Source organism: Adelges cooleyi, unplaced genomic scaffold, assembly GCF_023614345.1.
Source record: "Adelges cooleyi isolate 19-005CV unplaced genomic scaffold, UGA_ACOO_1.1 ACOO_flye_CR_arks_rails_tigmint_CR_PRNA_30, whole genome shotgun sequence".
Lineage (NCBI taxonomy): Eukaryota > Metazoa > Arthropoda > Insecta > Hemiptera > Adelgidae > Adelges > Adelges cooleyi.
The window spans coordinates 2,901,148-2,922,707 of NW_026095971.1; the positions used below are offsets into that span (position 1 = coordinate 2,901,148).

The 21,560-nt window shown below is 31.7% G+C and overlaps 1 protein-coding gene across 2 annotated transcripts in view; it reads right to left on the minus strand.

Moving 5' to 3' along the window:
- Positions 1–21,560, minus strand: part of LOC126839189 (C-terminal-binding protein) — a 39,511-nt gene that overhangs the window by 7,744 nt on the left and 10,207 nt on the right. Inside the window, exon 2 of one of the 2 annotated variants that reach the window (XM_050574312.1) lies at positions 13,939–14,029. The exons of the other annotated variant lie outside the window; for it this stretch is intronic. The gene's annotated coding sequence lies outside the window, so the exon portion shown is untranslated. The remainder of the gene's footprint in view (positions 1–13,938; positions 14,030–21,560) is intronic. 2 annotated transcript variants of the gene reach the window in all.

The following is a 21,560-nucleotide window of genomic DNA, read 5'->3' on the forward strand; positions in this document are numbered from 1 at the left end:
TTCGATATACTTTTATATAAATTTAAACAGTATATAATATATATAGGCGAACTACATTTTATGAGTTGTTAATTTTTTGGATGAGATAATAAAGACCTTTTTCAGTTTAACATGAAAGCATGTAAAACCTTTGTGCTGCAACGAGCACAGCGGTAAATACCATTTAAAATAACTAATTGAAACTATTTTTATATAAACGAGGATTTGAATAATGTTGCAGACTTGAGGGAATAACATTTATGAATCTTTCATAAAATCTCTTTAGAATTAAAAAACATTATCTTTTGCTCTCTAGAGAGTTAATTTTGTAAAATCTACATGTATCTCCTTTTTCTTGTGCTTTCTATTTATATTCTGCTTCAATGCAAGGCCAAAAAATATTCATATTTATGATCAATTCTGTAATTGTGACATCCTGTCATCTGATTAGTCGAGTGCGACAACTGACAAACTTGAATAAAAAAATAATTAAGGTATAAAAATAATTATAAATAAATTGGGTCAGGTTTATGAGTTTTGCAAGATTTATTCGCTCGTTACATTAAAATTTATTTTTTATTCGGTCGTCGGATTAACTGCATACATAATTCATAAGCCGTGTACTGAAAATAATATTTCTAGTCAAGGATATTGCAAAAGTCAATACGCCGCGCAACGCCCCTTTGTAGGTATGCTTAATGTGGGGAAAACAGCCGTAATTCTTATTCAATAAAGTAGGCGGTGTAGGACAACAAACCGCATTAAATCGTTAAGGCCTATTAAAATATAGGTATAAACGTTTTCAATTCATCGAATTTTACATAATTTATTCAATTAATCAATTTATAAAGTTGCGAAACTGTAAAACTCTAACAGGGGTACTTCACTTTTTTGAGTGTTTTGTAAACGCTTGTATGCTAACATTGCATAACCTCAATTAGATCATACTTTCTACAACACATGAAATAAATACAATTTGTTACCCTGTACAAAAGTTTCTGTATGTTATATTTTTTACGGTAGCCATGCAGAGCTTTACGATTAGTCGCAAAGCTCAGTTTATGTCACTCTAGTAATTTAGCCTTGCTTTTTTTTCGTTATTATGAATTTGAAAATACTATTTTATTTTTAAATATTTTAAGTGTGGCGGGCGGAATACGTGTTTTATGTATTCCTCCTGTTTTCATCGCAGTTAGGAAGTCTGACACAAAACGACATTTATATCCGTTTTATTTAATTGACATTTCGCTTAAAATTTGTTTAAATAAGCTATATCATATGGTTATGTAGAAACTACTCTAAAAGTTTACGTGTACAGATTACTAGTTATATCATACTGATTTTTTAGGTGCGATAAATACGATAATATCACGTGATAACAATTGCAGCGCAGTTTACCGCCTAATTTCTGATAAACAAAATTGATCGGCCATCCTAACCCATAAATTCATTTATAAAGAAATAGACCAAATACAGAGAGCAAAGTCGGAATTAATGTTAGAAAGAGATGGAGCACACAAGTTGAGGAGATATCATTGAGGAATTGGTATATTCACTGAGACAATAAACGATACGAGGGTGTACAAATTACATAATATATACATTTAATTAATTACCTAATTACCTTAATTAAACTATAAATATTTTTAATATAGATTATAAAAAATATCACTTTAGCAGCAAGTACACTAAACTATCACTACTAACTAGAACTACCGATTACACGTGTAAGTAAATACACGTGTAACACGTGAAGTTCGTGTAATTATAAACACGTGTAGAAGTTCGTGTAGTTCGTGAAGTTTGTGTAGTTATAAGTACACGTGTACCTGCAACTACACGTATTCTTACAACTGTAAGTTTTAATAAGACCTCTAATTTTACGTGATACTATTATTTTATTAATGGTTGTCACTAAGATAGATAAAGTATTATAGCCATTGGGTCGTTAGTTGAATCTCGGGTCCTACACGTGTATTAAATACACGAACTACTACACGTGAATTCGAACTACACGAACTTGTCCTACGCGTGTATTTAAAATACACATGTAGAATCATCGGCTCTACTACTAACATACATCAGGGACTCAGTAGTCGAGTACAATTTTCTTTTCACTTTAAATAGCAACGTTTTGTCACACAACATACCTGTCACTTCTTCCAACCAAACGGTAATGTATATATATTATACGCCATATTATGTAGGCATACATAAATCGAGTTTATATATCACCATTAATATACACACCCATAAACAATATTTACATCGATTGACATTTCCGATTACACAACTATTGCGGCTTTATAAATAACTTTAAAATCTTGCTTAGAATGCTTAAATTATAATCGGAGAATACGCAGAATCAACATGCACGGTATATCTCGAGGTCAAGACCATAAAGCAAATCCGGTTATTAATTTATTGCATAAAGCCTATAGTCCTCATAATAATATACCTAATATTATAAGAACAATACAAAATCTGTCATACTCTTCTCTTCAAATAAACCAAAACAGTAAATAATATTAAACGGTTTCGACGATTATTCGCCGTTATATAAAGTAGCAAGTAATAGAAATGTAGTCGGGCTAAAAAAAAGGGGGGGGGAATGGATTTTTGAGCATTAATCGCGTGCAGTTTTCTTGGGCCATTTGTGTATTCTGGGAAGGGGGCTACCCCTTAATAGCGAAACGACGACAAGATTGCCAGACTGAGAACGTTGTCTGCAAATAATGTATTTATGGAGGAAACTGTTCTGTGTATAACAAAAGAAAAACTGCAGTGAAAAAAAGACGCGTAGGACGGGCGGAGAAGAAAAAGCGTCATAAAAATCGTTTCTTTCCGTCCCTCCTCTACCAGGCAGTAGTTGCTTCCCCGATGGTAGGGCAAGTATATGTAGTCGGGAGAAAACTTATTTATAAACTACTTAAAAAGCTTAAGAATAGCGGACTTGGAGGGGGGATATTACAAATAATATAAATTAGTTTCGCCAACAAAGTTATACAAAACAAGCGTCGGAGCACAAGTTGTTTGGACAAAGCTCGTTGGATGCCGAAAAGTTTCGGATGCGCGCGCGTTGTGCAAGGGGAAAGTTGATCGGAATGAACTTTGGCACGACTACACAACAGTAGACGTCGCAAAGCCAGTAGACGTCTACTGCAATAGTTAAGTTTACAAAAAAAAAAAATATATTAAAAATAAAACAAACCGTTTTTAAAAAAAAAACATAATACCGAATATTAAACAAAAGGTGGGGCGAGGAGACAGTCTGACGAGACGACAAATTTTACGAGAAAATATGCCGAAGAGGAGGTAGGGCGGATGATGGCGAATGAAAATAAGTTTAAATAAAGCGAGCGAGTCCGGTCTTAAATTAAAATTCTTTAAGTTCAGCGGTGGCGGCGACTCTCGGAAAGTTTTTACGCCTTTCTATATTTTATGAGCCTCTTATTACTGAAGAAACTTCTATCTGAAAAGTTAACTCATAACCCCTCAGGCACACACAGTACAACACAACATTGATATTAAATACAATTAAACAAACCAACTTCAGGCTTCCTATTCGGAAGGCAGCAAAACATCCAAAACCTAACCTTCCAAAATGGTTAACATTTTTTTTAAAAATTAGTTTGATTACAGCGTAATCTGAGCTTGTAAATGAAAGAAATAACTGGACATTTGACACCTCAATTTCTAACCATCAAAATATATTCACCATGTTTCTATCAAAATGAGTTTAACTTTGTAATCAGTTGACTATCATTAGGTACATAATAAATGACGCGGAAATAAAACGATTGATTTTAAATAGGTAATTTTACATACATTTTATTAATTTTGTTAGAACAAGTCAAATAAGCAACAAAGCCAATCAAAATTGGAAATTCAATTTTTCTTTTTTCCTAAGCGGATTTACGTTGAAAACACAACACCTGACAACACAACGTTTATTTTACACAAAAGGGTAATCATGTATTTAGTTCCCCGCTAATCTCAAAACAGCTCAGCTATAATTCGACTTTAAAACCAAAACAAACTTAAAATATAATAAAAAAACTTTTTTTTATAACTTAGATATTTGAATACAATCGTTCTGATTTTTATACAAAAACCGATGGAATAAAAAATTGATTACGCGGCCTACAATAACACGCCCCACGTTGGATTGAAATATTTATGGCCAGTCGATTTCAGACACGTAACCGTTTGATGTTCAACAACCACGGCCTCACGTCGAGAATGAAGATATTTTTTTTTCTTTTCGACTTTTTTTTTATAGTCACGATTCACCGATCGAATAGTCTAATAACTGTTGGGCGTTGACCCCTTTGTTATTTTTCATCAGCGTCAGGTTCAAAGGGTACGTGACCAATCTTCTCAGATTTTTTTTCTGTCGGATTTAACACACACACTATGTAAAAAATCAATTGACAGTGCCATTAGTTCCTGTCCGGAACAGACCGCTTTTCAAAAATGTATACACAAATTCGGATGTGTAATTAATTTAAAAAAAAACACCGTCTAGCTAATATACCTATCACCATTAACAGATCATTATTAATTGTAATATATTACATCCACAAACAACGGTAATTGTGTATATTATTTGTCTGCAAACGCAACCCGAGAATTAATTATAATACTACAACGTAAATGTATATTGAACAAATCGATAATAAACAGAAACCACTTAAAAAAGGTTCCTCGTATACCATCTTATACTAGTGTGCCATTTAATTAACTCTGTACAGTTGTCTAATAAGAACAACTAGAATTTTTATTATACACGATTGTTTATTAACTTAGTGGTAAGATCTCGATTAAACGATTGCGATCCGTCTAATGGATCTGTGGATTAAAATATGTGTTGTATTAAAAGTTATAACTGAGTATGCTGCGAAAAGCGGCACACACACCGATCACAAATTATACGGTTCGCCCAAGATTCTATTCACGCATTTCCAAACTTGCTATTTATTCTATTCCACACAAATGCTTTCCAACGTAATTCAAAATTAATTTGGCAAAAAAAAAATTAAATATTAACTTGTAACTTAACATTTTATAGGATAAAAAACGAAAATCCTACGAGTGTAATTTAATCTTAACTTAGGTTCCATTAGGAAACTTGAAAATGCCAACTTCTTCTGAACTTAGCTTCATAGAATTAGAATTTAATCAAATTTATTCGTAAAATTCTTCCACAATATGCCAGTTCACTCTATTGGCGCACACTGTTTGCACTGGACTGAAGTTATAATAGTAATAAATAATGAGTAACCCAATTACAGTAAGCGACCTACTGCTAACTATCGAGGGGAAATTTCTCAGCACAGTGAATGTCGTGTACGGTTTTTGCAAGTGAATGAATGTTTTCCGTGGGGAACCAGTGTTTGCAACAATTGCAGGTCGGCGGCTGACGACGGGCGTTTTTTGTATACGTGAAAAATAATGGTAGACTTGGAGTGGGCGTAAAATGAAAGCAGGCTATCAACCGCCCTTCACCATTACACCCTGTGCGGTACAATTCGTATGTTGTGTGCGACCGACAAATAATTCTGTCATATATTATATTGACGACACTTTAAGCCCGACGGGTGTTTTTTTATCTTTGTGACGACGATCGATACGAGGGCAAAACAACAGAATCGTTTATTTATAAATGAACGCATGCGAGCGGCCGGTAATATATTTTGTGAACCTAGGAAAAACTAGTGTTATTTTTTCTTTATCCAAACACCGATTTGTAATTTAAATGATCTTTTCACGCCACACGGCCATACCGAATTTAAATAACAATGTTTCACAATAACGCCGAGTTACCATTTACTGTGCACCAAACAGCAAACAACAATAATATAAACGTCTGATCATCACGAACGTGTACTTACACACTTAATGGGCGATAATAATATACATATATGTGTATACATGTATAATAGGTACGTGTCGATAAACGCAATTTCAACGTTGTGCCCGTTTAACATTGTACTGCAGGTGATAGCGTCGTCGTCCCCACATAACGCAAACACGAGTGATAAATACGTTTAGAGAGTTTATCAAAACACACGCACACCACACATTGAATTAATATTAATAACACAATTGCATATTATTAATGATGATATTTATCAATACACATTTTTTTAATAGGATTTTTTATTGATACAAGAGAATACGCGCCGGTTGTTAATAAATAGCTTAAGTGCCCGAACACGCTTAGGCTTAAAATTCTAAGGCGGCGCAGTATACTTAAACAGTACAGATAGCTCTTAAAAATGACTTTAACTCCCGAGTACAAATATTAAAATTGACTAAAATAAGGTCACTGGTTTGGTTAATTTTCCTAATTGTAATTACATTTCATACCAATAACGAATCTAGGATATGTTGTCAAACCTTGTTAATTTTTCATCATGGATGTAATCGAGTTAGCAGCCCACCATAATTACTGCATAATCAATCACTTAAATCGCCCAAGTCGGTACTGGGGCATTGAACAATTTCGAGGATTGAAAATCTAAAAACAACTTTAGTATAACATTCGCAGGACTGAAAAAATTGCTTTGATCATAATTAAACGTGTATACTTGGATAATAGCCATTACTTTTTTTATTACCCCAACCTAGTTGGTAAAACAAAACTATTTTACTACCAACAAACAACACGTCTATCACAAACATTTCACTGCACTTAAACTCTACGTGCAATCACCGTTAAATTAATTATTTTTAATGCGCTCATTACCGTTCATAGGCCTATTATTTAGTAGAATCAAGATCCTGTTAAGTACAGTCGGTTAACATATTTTCGTGGGATTTGTTGTTTAACACATATAATAAGGTCCTACAGGACGCGGAGATCATTGTCGCCGGAGCGTAACGATAAATGCTGGAGAAGGGGAAGAGGGAGCGTTTATCCGGGTGAGAACGTTGCCCTCACCGGTCGGACGGCACGCGAGGCTTGCTTGCGACAAACGCCGGCCGTGGAGGAGCAACCGAGGCGAAGAGTAAGGAGGGGAAACGACATTGGCGGCGGCAGCCGGTAATAGCGCCATCGATTTTTCCCGAATAATGCCGATGCTCTATAACTAAATAGTACCACCACCACCATCTCTACCATACACCGGCGGCAAATCGCCTCCTCCCCCATTCCTCTCAAGGCGCTGCAACACCACGCGAACCGCCGGCGCATCGCACAATGAAGCACCACGACGGACTTTCCCGCGCGCACAATGACGACCAGACGACGACAGCAATAATAATAATAACGACGACGCGCCCTCCCCTCTCGCCTACGCAGACACGGTGCTCGTGCCGCCGCCCTTCCGTATACGGTATTCCTACCCAAAGAGAAAGGAGGCGACAGTGGCTTAATGACTACATTTCCCGTTTCGCCATCATTGCACTTATTGCCGTTATTATTATGATTACGATTATTAACATGATTCTAATTAAACGGTTCTCGCCCGTCACCATCAAACAAAGTATTCCACCTATAACCATGAATAGGGAGAGAAAACCTGGGAGTAGGAGCACGAAGAACCAGAAAATAAAATACTAATCTAGATTTTTAAAAACCGGTTTTTCACAGAAATGGTACCTAAAACTTTACATTTCTCAAAATTCAACACGAATTTAAAATCGAACTATTTAAAAGTTACGGAATTTATATTAGAATTTAATATTCATTAAAAGAATTCTAATTTTAAGATGGACGCAAGTAGTTAAATATGTTTCAAAGTATATTTCTAAAATGTAGATGATATTAAAAATGTTACTTATATTATTACTATTATACCACAGATTATAAACTATATCCTATTGAGTATTTTACAAGTAATTATCACTATTAGAATTGTTGTTAAAAAAAAAAAATACCGACTCATTTGTCCTACATAGCTTGTTATGCCTCGAACGAGTTTCAATTGTTTTAATCTAGGCTATCCAGTCAAGCATTAAATTAATGATTATAAAAAAAACTGAATGATATGGCACATGTTATAACTAATAGGTTAACGCTATTTAAAGGTGTGGAAAATGAGACATGTAATATGATTACAAAGCAGCCAATATTGAAATTTAAAAAAAAATAACAGAAAGTTCTACTAACTTTTCCAAATTATTAACATTTTGTTAATCAATTAATTTCTTAATATTTCAAAAATCGGCTATTTAAAAAAATAACAGTTGATTCAAAATAGCAACTATTTTTTCAAAATGTATATGAAATTTGTATACGTTATAAGTACAAAATGTCAATTTTACAAGTTACAAAAGAGCAAAGTTTCTATAATAACAAACGTTCATTTGTATACCTACACATTCAAACGATTAAAATATAGACCATTTCCATATTTTTGCAAAAAAAAAAACCCCCGTTTTTATTCCTAGCAGGTTTTACAGTAAACATATTTTTTTAATCAAACATGTATAATTACAACTTTTTTACATATGGACCCCGATGCTAAATATCAGGTGGGTAATATTTCATATTTTCTAAATTCATTGGTAATACTATATTGTATAAAATGTCTGTACTGTACTAAAGAAGACATTAAAAATATGATCCTAAAAACCCAAAAAAAACTTTCGCCAATAATAGTATTATGTGGTTAATTTTTTGTTTTGGGGCACATTTTTTTTATAGCCCGAGTCACATAAAACCATAACTAAAATGTGACTAACAAATTGATCAGACCTTGTTAAATCTATTACCAATAACACATAGTAACTACACTATGATTAGTAAGTTACAATGGATTACTAAAAACTAAACATGGTCAAGCACGGCCTATACACAATATTATCGCGTTGATATAACATTTAATTAAATTAAATTAAATCGGATGTGTTATTAATGAAAACGATTAATATAAATTAATCAATTATAGATGATGGAATTACACACACACACCGAATAAAGATTAATAGATTACCTTATTAAATTCATATTAGTAAATCTAATATCAGGAAATGTATATTGAATCATATGGATTCATAGGAACAAGACCATTTACTCATCATGTAAGCGATTTTTTTTTAAATATTAAAATATTAATTTGTAGATCACGTTCAGAATTATTGTTATAATTGTGTAATCAATTAAATGATGTCATACGAACGAGACTTAATTCATCATTTTATCACGATCTACTCTGCAACACAGAAAAAAAATCCGTTAAAAATTATAATCGTCGATCAGAAAATGTACATTGATTCACATCGATTCATAGGAACAAGACCATTTATTCATCATGTTAACGGTTTAGTTTAGCGGATCATAAAAAATATTGTTGCTATTAGTTTAATAATAATATTTATTTATATAATAATAACTATTTTGTAGAGATAAATTGTAAATACAAAATTCCAATAAAAATTTTTTTAAAAAACTATTAAAATACACACGAATATTTTATACCAAGACGAACATTAACTTGAAAACTGTTAAAGGTAAAATAATCAAGTACCTACAGCCATATTCAGATAAGTATTAAAATTGTAATCAAAACAATTATCATACGAACGAGACAAAAATCATCATGATATATAACATACAAATAAACTGTTTATTAAAACATAGTAGGTACTTAAAAATATCATATTAAATAAAGTAAATTGTATTTAAAGCCTTATATCGATACGATAACATTTAAAACAAATTAAGTGGGCAATATTCAGAGTTTGTTTAAATGATAATCAACTAAAAGTTCATACGAACGAGACAATACTCATCATTATTTAACCACATATTAAGTAAAATATTTAATTTACTTTGATAAAATAAGTTATTAGACACTTAATAATAGTGCACTGAAAATCACTAAATGAAAAAAATGATTAAAATATTAGTTTCATTACATTTCGTATTAAATTTAACTCTAAGAATTACATCGTTTTATTGTCAGGTAGAATTATTATCTAATCATATGTATATTACTACTCTTTCTACAATAAAAATTCACTTTAACACAAATATTTAACGATTACAAAAAATATAACGATAAAATAAAAAAGTATTTACAACAGTATTCAGATAAGTATTATAACTGTAATCAAAACAATATCATACGAACGAGACTAATATCATCATGATTTATAATAAACGGTTTATTAACACATCCTTAGGTACTTAATCTTAACATGTCTGGTTATGGAAATGGTCATGTTAGGAAAAACTAAGATTACCGGATAATAATTGAGCTCGGTTACTACGAAAAGCTAGTAATTAAACGACATGGTTGCAATTTTTGGCACCAAGGAAGCGTATCATGGATTCTTGCCATAACTATATTTACATTTCACGAATAATGTTTAGATACCAAAATATAATTTTGTGTTGGTTAAAACAATTTTTTTCTTTTATAACAACAGAAGTTATTTACAAAATCGACGGTATGAGATTATATGTGCAACGAAATGCAAATATACATGTTAATTACGCTGACTGGATAAAATCGACACGTCTATAAATCCTAATCGCATATAGAACAAAAAATAATAACGACATGCGCTATTTTGATCTAAAATTCTCATTAAAAATTACCAAGAACTTCCTGTTTATAGTACTATTTTTGATACGCAAATTGGAAAATTTAGAAATGACATTTAGTTCCAATGACAGACAAAATAAATATCTGTTGGTTATTTTACAGCGATGGCACTGTTCACTAACTATATAAAATTATTTTTCAACAATATTAAAGATAGTCTATTAACAACAATCACACATCATTATTTCATTATTACTATTAATATACCCAGTCAGCAGATATTCAGGTATACTACTACCGCTTTCCTGTTGTTTTTTTTTCACTGTAAATACTCATTAGTCATTACTATTACAATTAATGATATCGAAGGACTTCTGATGCCCTATGTATTCCCACTGATCAGACAAGACCGACTCGTGTAAATTGGTTTTTAAACTAAATAATGTTTCCGCTAGCGTCCACGCCTATTAAAGTTCGTACTGCTCGCGTTTTAAAAAACGATTAATTATTCGATTTTTACTGCTGTATAAACAATTGCAATTGATATATACTACAAATGTATAGTGTACAATCTACGTGCAATTGTTACACGTTAAAATAGTGTAAAAATCGTTACTAACGTTAACGATTGTTAAAAACGGCATAGAAGAAGTTAAGTAGATTTTGTTGGCTGTATAATAATAATACTAATAGTAATAAGTATAACACCATAAATGTTAAACGTGTTAAATCGACGAGGGCAAAACGGAACGTGTGTATATATGTTTAGAGGGTCGAATGACGAGGGGGATTTATGGTAAAGTTTGCCGCCGGTATCGCGTACAGACATTTAAACTGCTTTTTGCCCGCCCCGGCAAAACTTGTCACACTTAGTAGTTAGTCGCCGTCCCAGCTAACTGCTCGAGTAAGTGTTTATTATTGAGGGGCGATAACATACAACCGCCTTTCCACGCAAAGCGTTTTGTAAAAAAAAAAACACGTTATAAAGTTTTAAAATTATTACCGATATCGCCCAAACATCATTGAATGAACACGTCATTACTCATTACTCACAATACAGTTTTTTTACGTGCCCGAATGGGCTAGACAACCACAAGAGCATAGATTATTAAAAAATGCAATATAATGTAATATTGGTACCACAAATAAAATTATGAACGGCGATTGAAATCTAGAGTAGTTGTAAAAAAAAAAGCATAAATCTCACGAGAACGGGAAACGGTCGTTTAAGCATGGTGCCAACGATAAAGAAACACATCGACGTCGACACGGTCAGTAAAAATCAAAGTAGACCATTCCGACGATTACATACAAAATAATAATAAAAAGAGATGTTTCGTATTATAAGTATATTACACAAATAATTGTTTTATCTGTTTTAGCGTGTGAGAAACAGACGTCTCATCAATCAATAGTTATAGCACTACCATAAGGTTTTCTTTAAAAAACAACAAGTATCTTATCCCAAGGTTAAAACGAAAACGAAGGCGATGACCGCGTAATTCATACTTTATATCATTTAATTATCGTATTTTGCTATTAATTTTCGCGTTTTTTCATATTTTCATCCAGTTGTTTACAAAATGGTAATACCATATGTCTCTATGCAAATATACATATTATTATACAGCGATGTCTACTAGTATCCGTACAAAATAATATTATACATATATCGTATACACACACACACACACACATAGGTGCGCAGCACACAATATATTACAATTGTTATTACACGCGTATGCACGCAGAAACGCGATAAGAACTATTATTACCGTCGACCTCCTCGGAGAGCGCGAGGCTAAAAAAAAATTACTTCGATTGCGTTTACGGGGAATCCGCGGTATTTGTACGACGTTGCCAACAGACACACACATCGTGAACTGGCAATAAACATACGCATACACTACACATAAATATATGTATACACACACACACACACTCGAGTATAAATCCAAGGCCCTCGTAGACACTGTGGTGTGCGAGCGTCCGGTAAATGCATAAATGGAAAATAGACACTTAGTGGCGGCGGGGTCAGTGCGAGGGGAATGTGTGCTTGACGTGCAAAGATAATCGATTGGACACATATTAAGCTGACAGTGGCACATATTATTATGCTTTTATCCCTTTACTGGCAGCGAACTGCCCAAAGTCGATATTAAGAGAGCGATGATATTAATGTGAAGCTGTTAGAGCGGTATATTAAACGAGAAAAGAAAACGATTTAAGATGAAACGTGATAAGTTCAAAACTACGAATTTAATAAGTTGGTTGAAATTAAATACATACTATAAAAAAATGCCTTGATTTTGTCACTAACGAATAACGAGGAATGTACTTGGTAAAAAATATTATATGTTTTCTATAAATTACAAAGTAAAATGTTAATTTATAATTTTTTATTTCTTGAAGGCATTCTATGGTATTAAGTATATTAAATGCAAAATATCACGATTACACAGCTCTGCACAGCGTAAAATATTCGACATTTCAAACGATATAAATTTAACTGAAGACCGTAACAACCATAACAAAAATGAATAATCGATAGTTGTTCGTATTAAATCGTCCAAGACCTCCTACTGCCTGACACGTGAATATTTATATTGTATATAATTAAATGGCACACAAAATAAAGACTCTTCTTGCTAGTGTAACGAATGAAACAAATGTCTCATTTTTTTTTAGTTTAGGCCCACGGACTGTCTGTCACTTGTTTTGATTGAATCTTTAAAAACGCACATGCCTATTTTAAATTCAAACAAAAAAAATATTACTACTTATTAGTAATTTAAAACATTTTTTCGTGTTAAATAATTAAAACATGTCTAAATTATGTTTATCAAGATATCTGTTTTGAAACTTATAATTGAGTAATTATACCTAACTTCCTTTAAAAATGAATAGTATTTTTAGCGTATTCGTTTGTATGAAAATTCAGCAGAAAACATTTTTTTTAACAATAAATGATTAAAACAAACAAAAAACAAGTTTTGAAGTTAAAAAAATGATCATAAGTCTTTTTTATATTATGGTAAACACAATACATAGTATTTTAATCTCATGCCAGAATTATTTTAAACCCGTTTTCTAAATAGAATCTTTAACCGTTTGGGGATAATTTGAACATTCTAACATTTAGTTCCAAAACAATTTAAGGACTCTTTTAACAAGAATTTGTTTAAAACTACAAGTTAGTTTAAACTTTAACAAATTCGCTTAAAATTATCTCTTAATAAATCCCCCAATTATTTGCAGTAATATAAATTATAATATATTAAAGTTAAAATATTCTGGGTATTCATTTAGATTTTAGATAATTTACATACGTTGTAAATACTTATCGAGTAATTATTATCTTATTAGACATCACTACATATTATGGCGCGACTTTCAATTAAGACTACATATTAAAATCCGTTATGAAAATATTTATATATATAACTATGATTTGACTTACAAATAAAACTTCTTCCGGATGGCCAATAACCTCAACCGGTAATGTCTACGTGTTGACGAAACTAAGCTTATGTTGGCGGGTCCGAGAGCCACTGAAAAATAAAAAAACAAATCTTACTAACTGTGTATGTTATTATAAGTAGGTATACAGTACAAATATATAATTAATTACAATTTAATGTATACTTTACATTGTATGCACGTCATATTATTTGTTTGTATTAAAAAAATGATAAATATTAAATATTAAAATATTGTTATAAAATACTTGAAAATTCGTTTAGAAAAGCATAGTAATAGGAATTCCTGGACTGTGAACAAAACGTAAACGTAGGCATATAATAAATACTAGAAACAGCCCCGCGTACTGGACATCTTATGCATAACGTAGGGAACGCACCAAAACGAGTTTAGCGGTAGATTACATACACGCAGCTTGCGACGTTACGTAACTGCTAGGTGGTTATACCGTTAACTCACACACTCTCAGACCTCAATCCTCAAGTACAAACATTATTGAAAATCAACAAAAACCGCCCTACTGTCCAAGCCGGGACCTTAACACTGATAATAATTAACCCGGGAAAAGCACAATTATCAGAAGTATACTAGGCGGCCATCTTTTACAATTTATTACTGCACGTGTTATTTTCTTACCGGTAAATAATTTATCATGTATACGCAACTTGGGCATCTGGTTGAAAAACAGCTATAAGCACGAATTTTAGTTGTTTTTTTTTATATAAACCGTACAAACGGTAAAACATACAAAATATTTAAACCTATAACAGGCCACCAGTAACTGATTGAAACCATGTAGAAAAAATATTAGTTGGTTACGAAATCAACAAATATTATCTTTCAAATGTAACCCCTTATGTAATTTGAGATTAATCGAGATATCGATCAAAGAAGTCTTACTTAAACAAAAGGACCTGTTAGTTTTTAGGATAATAATTTTCTTCTTTAATGATAAAAAATTACCGTTTTAAAAGTACTACGGGGGTTTGTATCAAATGTATATCAATTTTTCGTTCAAGCTTTAAAATTAAATGACACCTACTAGTAATGTCAAATATTAATAATAATCATTAATTTGTCTAAGTTAAAAACGCCGTTAAATGACAACCATGGAGAAATTTACATATGATTTCAATGGATCCCAGTGGTCGTTAGCGCACTAAATTTCAATGTATTGAAATAAAGACTTAACCTGTCCGATTGTAAAAAACGTGTTGGTCGGTAACAATTCAATAGTTGCTACACTAATATTTCGTATTTATTTTTTGTGCAAAACGCCTACATGGTTAGGCTCAGTTGAATATGACTTCCAGACATCCGTTTTGTAAAATAGAAAGTTACAGCTGTTAAAAAATTATATATATGTGACTTCTTTGTACTTTATAATAACAATACTATAATATAATGTGTATTAAATTGTATTACACGAAAAAACATTGTTTTTTTTCTGCAAAACGTTTCTTCGATTGCATTTTTTCAACATAAGCGGGTTATTATTTATGTAGACTAGTTCAAAGAAAACTGATCAAATAGTCGATGAAACTAAAATATTAAGTATTTATTTATAATAATATTATAATCATATTACAATGACGTTTCTCAGTTTATAGCCTTTTCTCAACTTTTACATAGAAAGAGTTTTAAACGGTTTGAACTTTAATGCAGGGCTGAAAAAGTATTGTTTTTACAACGATATATTTCTATTTCTGTTGGAGCCAAGATATATCCTAATCCACAGAACCGATTTCTTCATGTACCATGTTAATGGATTATAAATCGTACCAGATAGATACTTTATGAAGCCGATAATTTTAAAAATTCATCCTTTCATTTTAAAATCAAAAATCCCAAGAAGTTTAAATCATTTTTAACTAAAATTTACGAACTTTTTAAAAAAATTAGTTCCAAATTTATATAGAAAATTTTTTAAACAGAGTATAATATTTATATTTCTTTCTAACAATAAACTTTGACAAACCAAACAAATATCAAAAACCCTCTTTCCTTTATTTCGCTTTCTTTATAGTAGTTTTAAGGATGAAGGTCTGAAAATTAGACTAAAGATAAACTAGTCTGGGACTTTAACATAAACAATTTTCTTAAAATTATGTTATCAAACTTTTTTATTTTATTAAGGAAACGTGGGGCCCCTCCCAGAAAATGGGTAAATTACACATTGACCAATTGCTATGTTGCTATGCAAGAGCAAATCAAGTCATCAGCCACAGATATCTAAACAACTGCAACAAAATATGATTTAAGACAAGACGATTAACTCTAATCTTGTTCACCATAACAACTGTTAGATGACTATTTGGCGTAAGCGACCATTTTCTTGATTTTTCAAATATCTAATAAAAAAAACGAGGTTTTCATTATCATTTTATAATTATAATACATGGCGGCGGATTTCACAGTAATCAGTTTATGGCCTGTTGCAGGTATTATTTGTGCGGCGGATAAGAACAAAACTCAATTAGTTGTTATTGTTCTCTACGCATTTTGTAAAATAAACAACTAGGCAGCTCTTAGCTGCTGGTCGCTCCTTCCTCATTATTATTTACCACTATGTATACAAGCAATATATATATATATATATAGATGTAAATATTTACTTATTATATAGTATATAGTAATCGAGATCAATTTAGTTACACAATAAATTATTACCGACCTTTCACCGATAACTCACACTATAACGATAGATATTATTTTTATTTTGCATAAGTAACATATCTTCAATATTTAGAATACACTGCAATTTACAAGTCTTTCAAATTAGCATTAGTTTGTTTAACCAAACATCTTTAATCATTTTAACATAAATACAATATATTTCTCTTTGATAAATTAGATCTCGAAGAGCGTACAACACTGTCGCCATTTTTATAAATAGGTATTTATATTTAGAAACCCATATATAGAACTAATTATTATATATACTCTATTCAGATAAGAGTCACCCCTTAATTTATCAATAATAATTGTTTGTTAACTATACTTTTATTTCTTCTGTCAATTCAGAATCGATATTCAACGGTTGAAAACTACGCTCATGACAGCAACGATTTTGTAGGAAATAGTTAACTGTTTGTGGGGCAAGAAATGTCACTTAAAACTTGACACCTAAGGGATAAGCTAAAAATCATAATCAAACCATACAAGTGAGGAATCAAAATATTAAGTAATCGCATGCTCTAATGGTGATTTAGTTGACTATTTTTATGTGATCATCATTTGTAACCAACGAAATAAAAATGTATAAAGTGGTTATATGAGTTAATCACCGCCCTACAGGGACATAACAAAAATGTAGAAATTATTATAGTAACCACTGCCCCTCAGTATTGAAAACCATTATATTTTACCAGTCAACACCTGCTGAAGTATTTCCAGTCAAGAGTATTATCGACAGAGCATTACTGAAAACTAGTTTTTTGTTAGTTACAAAATAAAAAAGCATCTATGTATAAGCGATTCAATATAATATGGTATATAGGTATAAAGGTATGATTGTTGTTAATCATTAACTCCTCTATTTCTGGATCATCATTCTTTATAACGTTCAAATCGTTATTGATAAAAAAAAAATATTTTCTGCTTCAACGGCCGGAGTAAGTGGAGGGTTGTTATGTATAATATTATGTCAGCAGTTAACTGCTGATTTGACAGTATTGGTGACGCGATTTTTTCGACTTCCTCCAAGGCCCGAGGGATATTGTATCACGTCCGGGAAAGACCAAAAAGGGGGCGGGAAAGATGTTGTCGAGGGATTTTTTTGCTGAATTGACGCGTTTCGGATTAGACCCCATTATACTCGAGCGAGAAATAAAAACAATTTTATTACCCGTCATAAAAACCGTTATCGAATCGTCAGCACAGTAGTAGTAAGAACATACACATAGGATGTTACAATATACAGTACAATAGGACAAATTTGCAAATTTTAAATTGCCAGATAATAAAGTACGCATGAGATAAAGGAAAAAAATGCCAGCATAACATTTTCTTGAACTATCAATGTTTCTCTGCGAGTAATGCGTAATATAATAATTGTAGTTATAGTTAATTAAAACTGAATTCAAACTTTCTTATCGTTTGTAAAAGTCAATTTTTGATCATTTATAAAAGCATAACTAGATTTTACATTTCATAAGTTCTATTCGCAAGTATATTGAATTCTGTTATTTTTAATTAATGTAACAATATTAGAATTACTGTTCATTGAAACATCACAAGGATTATGAGGAACTATTTTTAAATTTAGTGACGAATACAATGTGGCATAAGCGTCAGACAAATTTAAAAGAATAGATATTGAAAAATTAATTTTATAAAATAAAATAAAATTCCAGCTCCAAAGCTTAATATAGTTAAAAACAGAAGCAGGAATTTGTGTTACTATTATAAAATCAAATGCATTATATATAATTCTTTAAATATACAGCCCATATAAAAAAAAACTGTGATGTTAATTACTATACAGCTTTATAATAATAAGTGGTCTATCCATAAAATATTTTCTATGGTAAAAGTTTATGAGACATAATACGTTTACACCATATTACATCATATAATGAGGGCTCGGTAACGCAGAATATATGCGTAATGTAAACAAGACCTTTAAATATACCTTTCTGGCGTTATTTATCGATTATCTCCTTCTCCTATAATATAATTATATTTATGCAGCTTTTATCCGACTCACTGATGACATAGTAAGACGACGTTTCATATTATTTCCACTCGTGCCATCAATTGTATTAACGAAACACGCTCTCAAACCCAGTCATTACTCTCCGCCAATGTCACAATATTTGTTTTTACTAGCTACACTGGCTTATATCCCGAGATAAAACAAAAAAGTTGACACACAATACAGGTGTATCAAATGATTGTTTTCTTGTATTAAATAGTTTTTGTAGGGTGTAGTTAAATAGTATTGCTAATGGGGTGAGTGCATGCCAGTCATACATGGATTGAAAAAGTTACCAAGCTAAAATTTACCTGACTTTTATTTTTTTATAAGTTCCAATCTAAATAAGCTACCAGAATATTATACAGTTCATACTATTAATAATTTGAACCAATATTTGTAGTTATAACAAGTAATGTAAATTTTGGCTTGGCAACGTTTTCAATTCCTGCATTCATAGTCAAGTATTAGGAACTCTACAAATTATTTTTTGTTTAATAAATCAATCATTATTATTCCATAAAAAAATGTTTTCAAATAAAATATCATTTTTTTATTTTAATTAATACGCGCATAAATAAAAACAAGTTTTTCAACATGTGTTACCAATTTTTACAACATTTTGGTCCTTGAAACAACAGCTGGTGGGTTACCAATATTAGATGACTGTTTTTCTTAAATATAATGAAGATAATTTTACTTGATTTAAAAATATCCAACCTTTTTTTAAAATTATTATTAAGCACAGAAAGCTAATAACTAATTTAAGTATATACAAAGATGGGCATATTTGTATTTGTGAATACGAATACGAATATTATTATTCACAGGACCCTCATCTGCGAATACGAATACATCCGTATTTGCAGGTACAAGCACATACGAATACGAATATATTCGTATTCGTAGCCAAAAAATGCGAATACAAATGTATTTGTATCATTTGGCCGTGAAAACAAATGTATTCGTATGTGCTCACTGCTCGTACCTGCAAATACGAATGTATTAAACATTACAGGAATACAAAGTTTGTATTCGTATTCGCAGACGAGGGTTCTACAAATATATTCTTATTTACGAATACAAATATGCCCATCCCCGAGTATATATATTTATATATATATATCGATGAATGTTGAGTAAGTAATACTTTTAACTAGTTAGTCAATTATTGTATTCGGAGATCATGTGCTATAATTGGTAGGAAATATTCTCTACTAATAAATTATAATAATAATAACATAATTTATCATTAACAGTTTTCGATTGAATGGACACTACGCCAACCGAATTTATTTATACGTGTCCAAACGTTAGTAAATAGAAATAGGCACGTGACATCTAGTTCTTGTTGATTATCAATAAATAAGCTATTGTTATTTATTGCCACTGAAATGGAGCTACAGAGAAATATTATTACCAAGTTTCGTAGTTCTCAATAATAATATAATTAATGTACCATTTATTCGTGTGGAATAAAAAAACAGGAGTATGATTCGTTAAAAATAAGTGGTTTATCTTCGCTTTCGCCGACGACCGTGAAGATAACGTGAAATAATAATAAAATAAAAAATAAAAATTTTCCAACACCAGACGGTTTGCACGCACTTTTTAACGTTAAATAATATTAATAAAAATAGCACAACAGCATACCACAGGCCGCCCTCTCCCACCGCGAGCACATCCTCACCACCGGTACGGCAGAACCGTGTCCGACGCATTCAATATTCATACCGGCACGCACAACCGGTTTGCTGAGCACATTTATAATTTATAAATATAACATTCACTATTTCTTTCTCTCCGGTTTAGGGTCAACAAGCGCACCGAGACCTTATTTCCACTGCTCATTATCAAACCTCTGGATCACCACCACTGGGAGTAGTTCATAAAGTAAATGTATACTAATATCATCGAGTATAACAATATATTATGCAGTGTATACAATACATACTCAATGATATGTACATCACCTATCATATTATTATTGACGGCCGCCATTGTGATAAGCCGACGGTTAAACGTTAGCGGTTAATTACCGACTTATTATAAAACATGTCACAATTTCTTATAATAATTCTAAATTTTTTTTATAATTATTGCATTTCGTGTAAACCCTACTTGGACAGAAAATATAAAAATACTACAGTTGAAAACTTGGTGCTTGTGTCGAACACGACGAGACGTTTATGTGATTATACATATATATTGTAACGGCTTGATTACTTTTGATTTCACAATGGAACACAAATCGGTTCCGGCTGGTGGTAGTGGTATAATCATTTTTTTCTATTTAAACCCAACACAAAATTTCTACAAGACGAAGACAAAAGTGCACTAATGAATTATAATAACTATAGTTCTCGGCAAACGTCCACTTTGATTAAATAAAATACTGATTTCAAAGCGAGAACTATGCTTTTGCAGTCTGCTAATTGCAGTACTCGGTAGTAGTAGTTGCAATACGTTTAATGTAAATAGCAAGGACGGCCAACAATTTTTGTCGGCCCCGTATATCATTATATCGATAGTCAGAATCATCATACTAGGTATGTCTTATGTGTGGACAGACATTTTTGAAGGACTTGGTCGAGTGCCGCTCTTGATCCCAATACTTTTAATGGTCTGGTCAACGCTAAAAATGTTTTTTTTTTCTAATAGCAATGTACTGTGATCAGTCAAATTGTTGCAAGTGGACCAAGGAGCGGACGGATTGACTGTCGGGTCTACGTTTGAAAAGGCCCAACACCAATACAAAATAGACTCGATAGCGTAGTTGGGTAAAAGTTTGAGAGGTATACGCATGTCGAGGACACTAAAATACGATAGTGGAAATGGTTATAGCTATTAAAAAAAAATTTTTAACATTAACAAATAAGTTTGCAATCTTTAAAATGCTCTTCCAG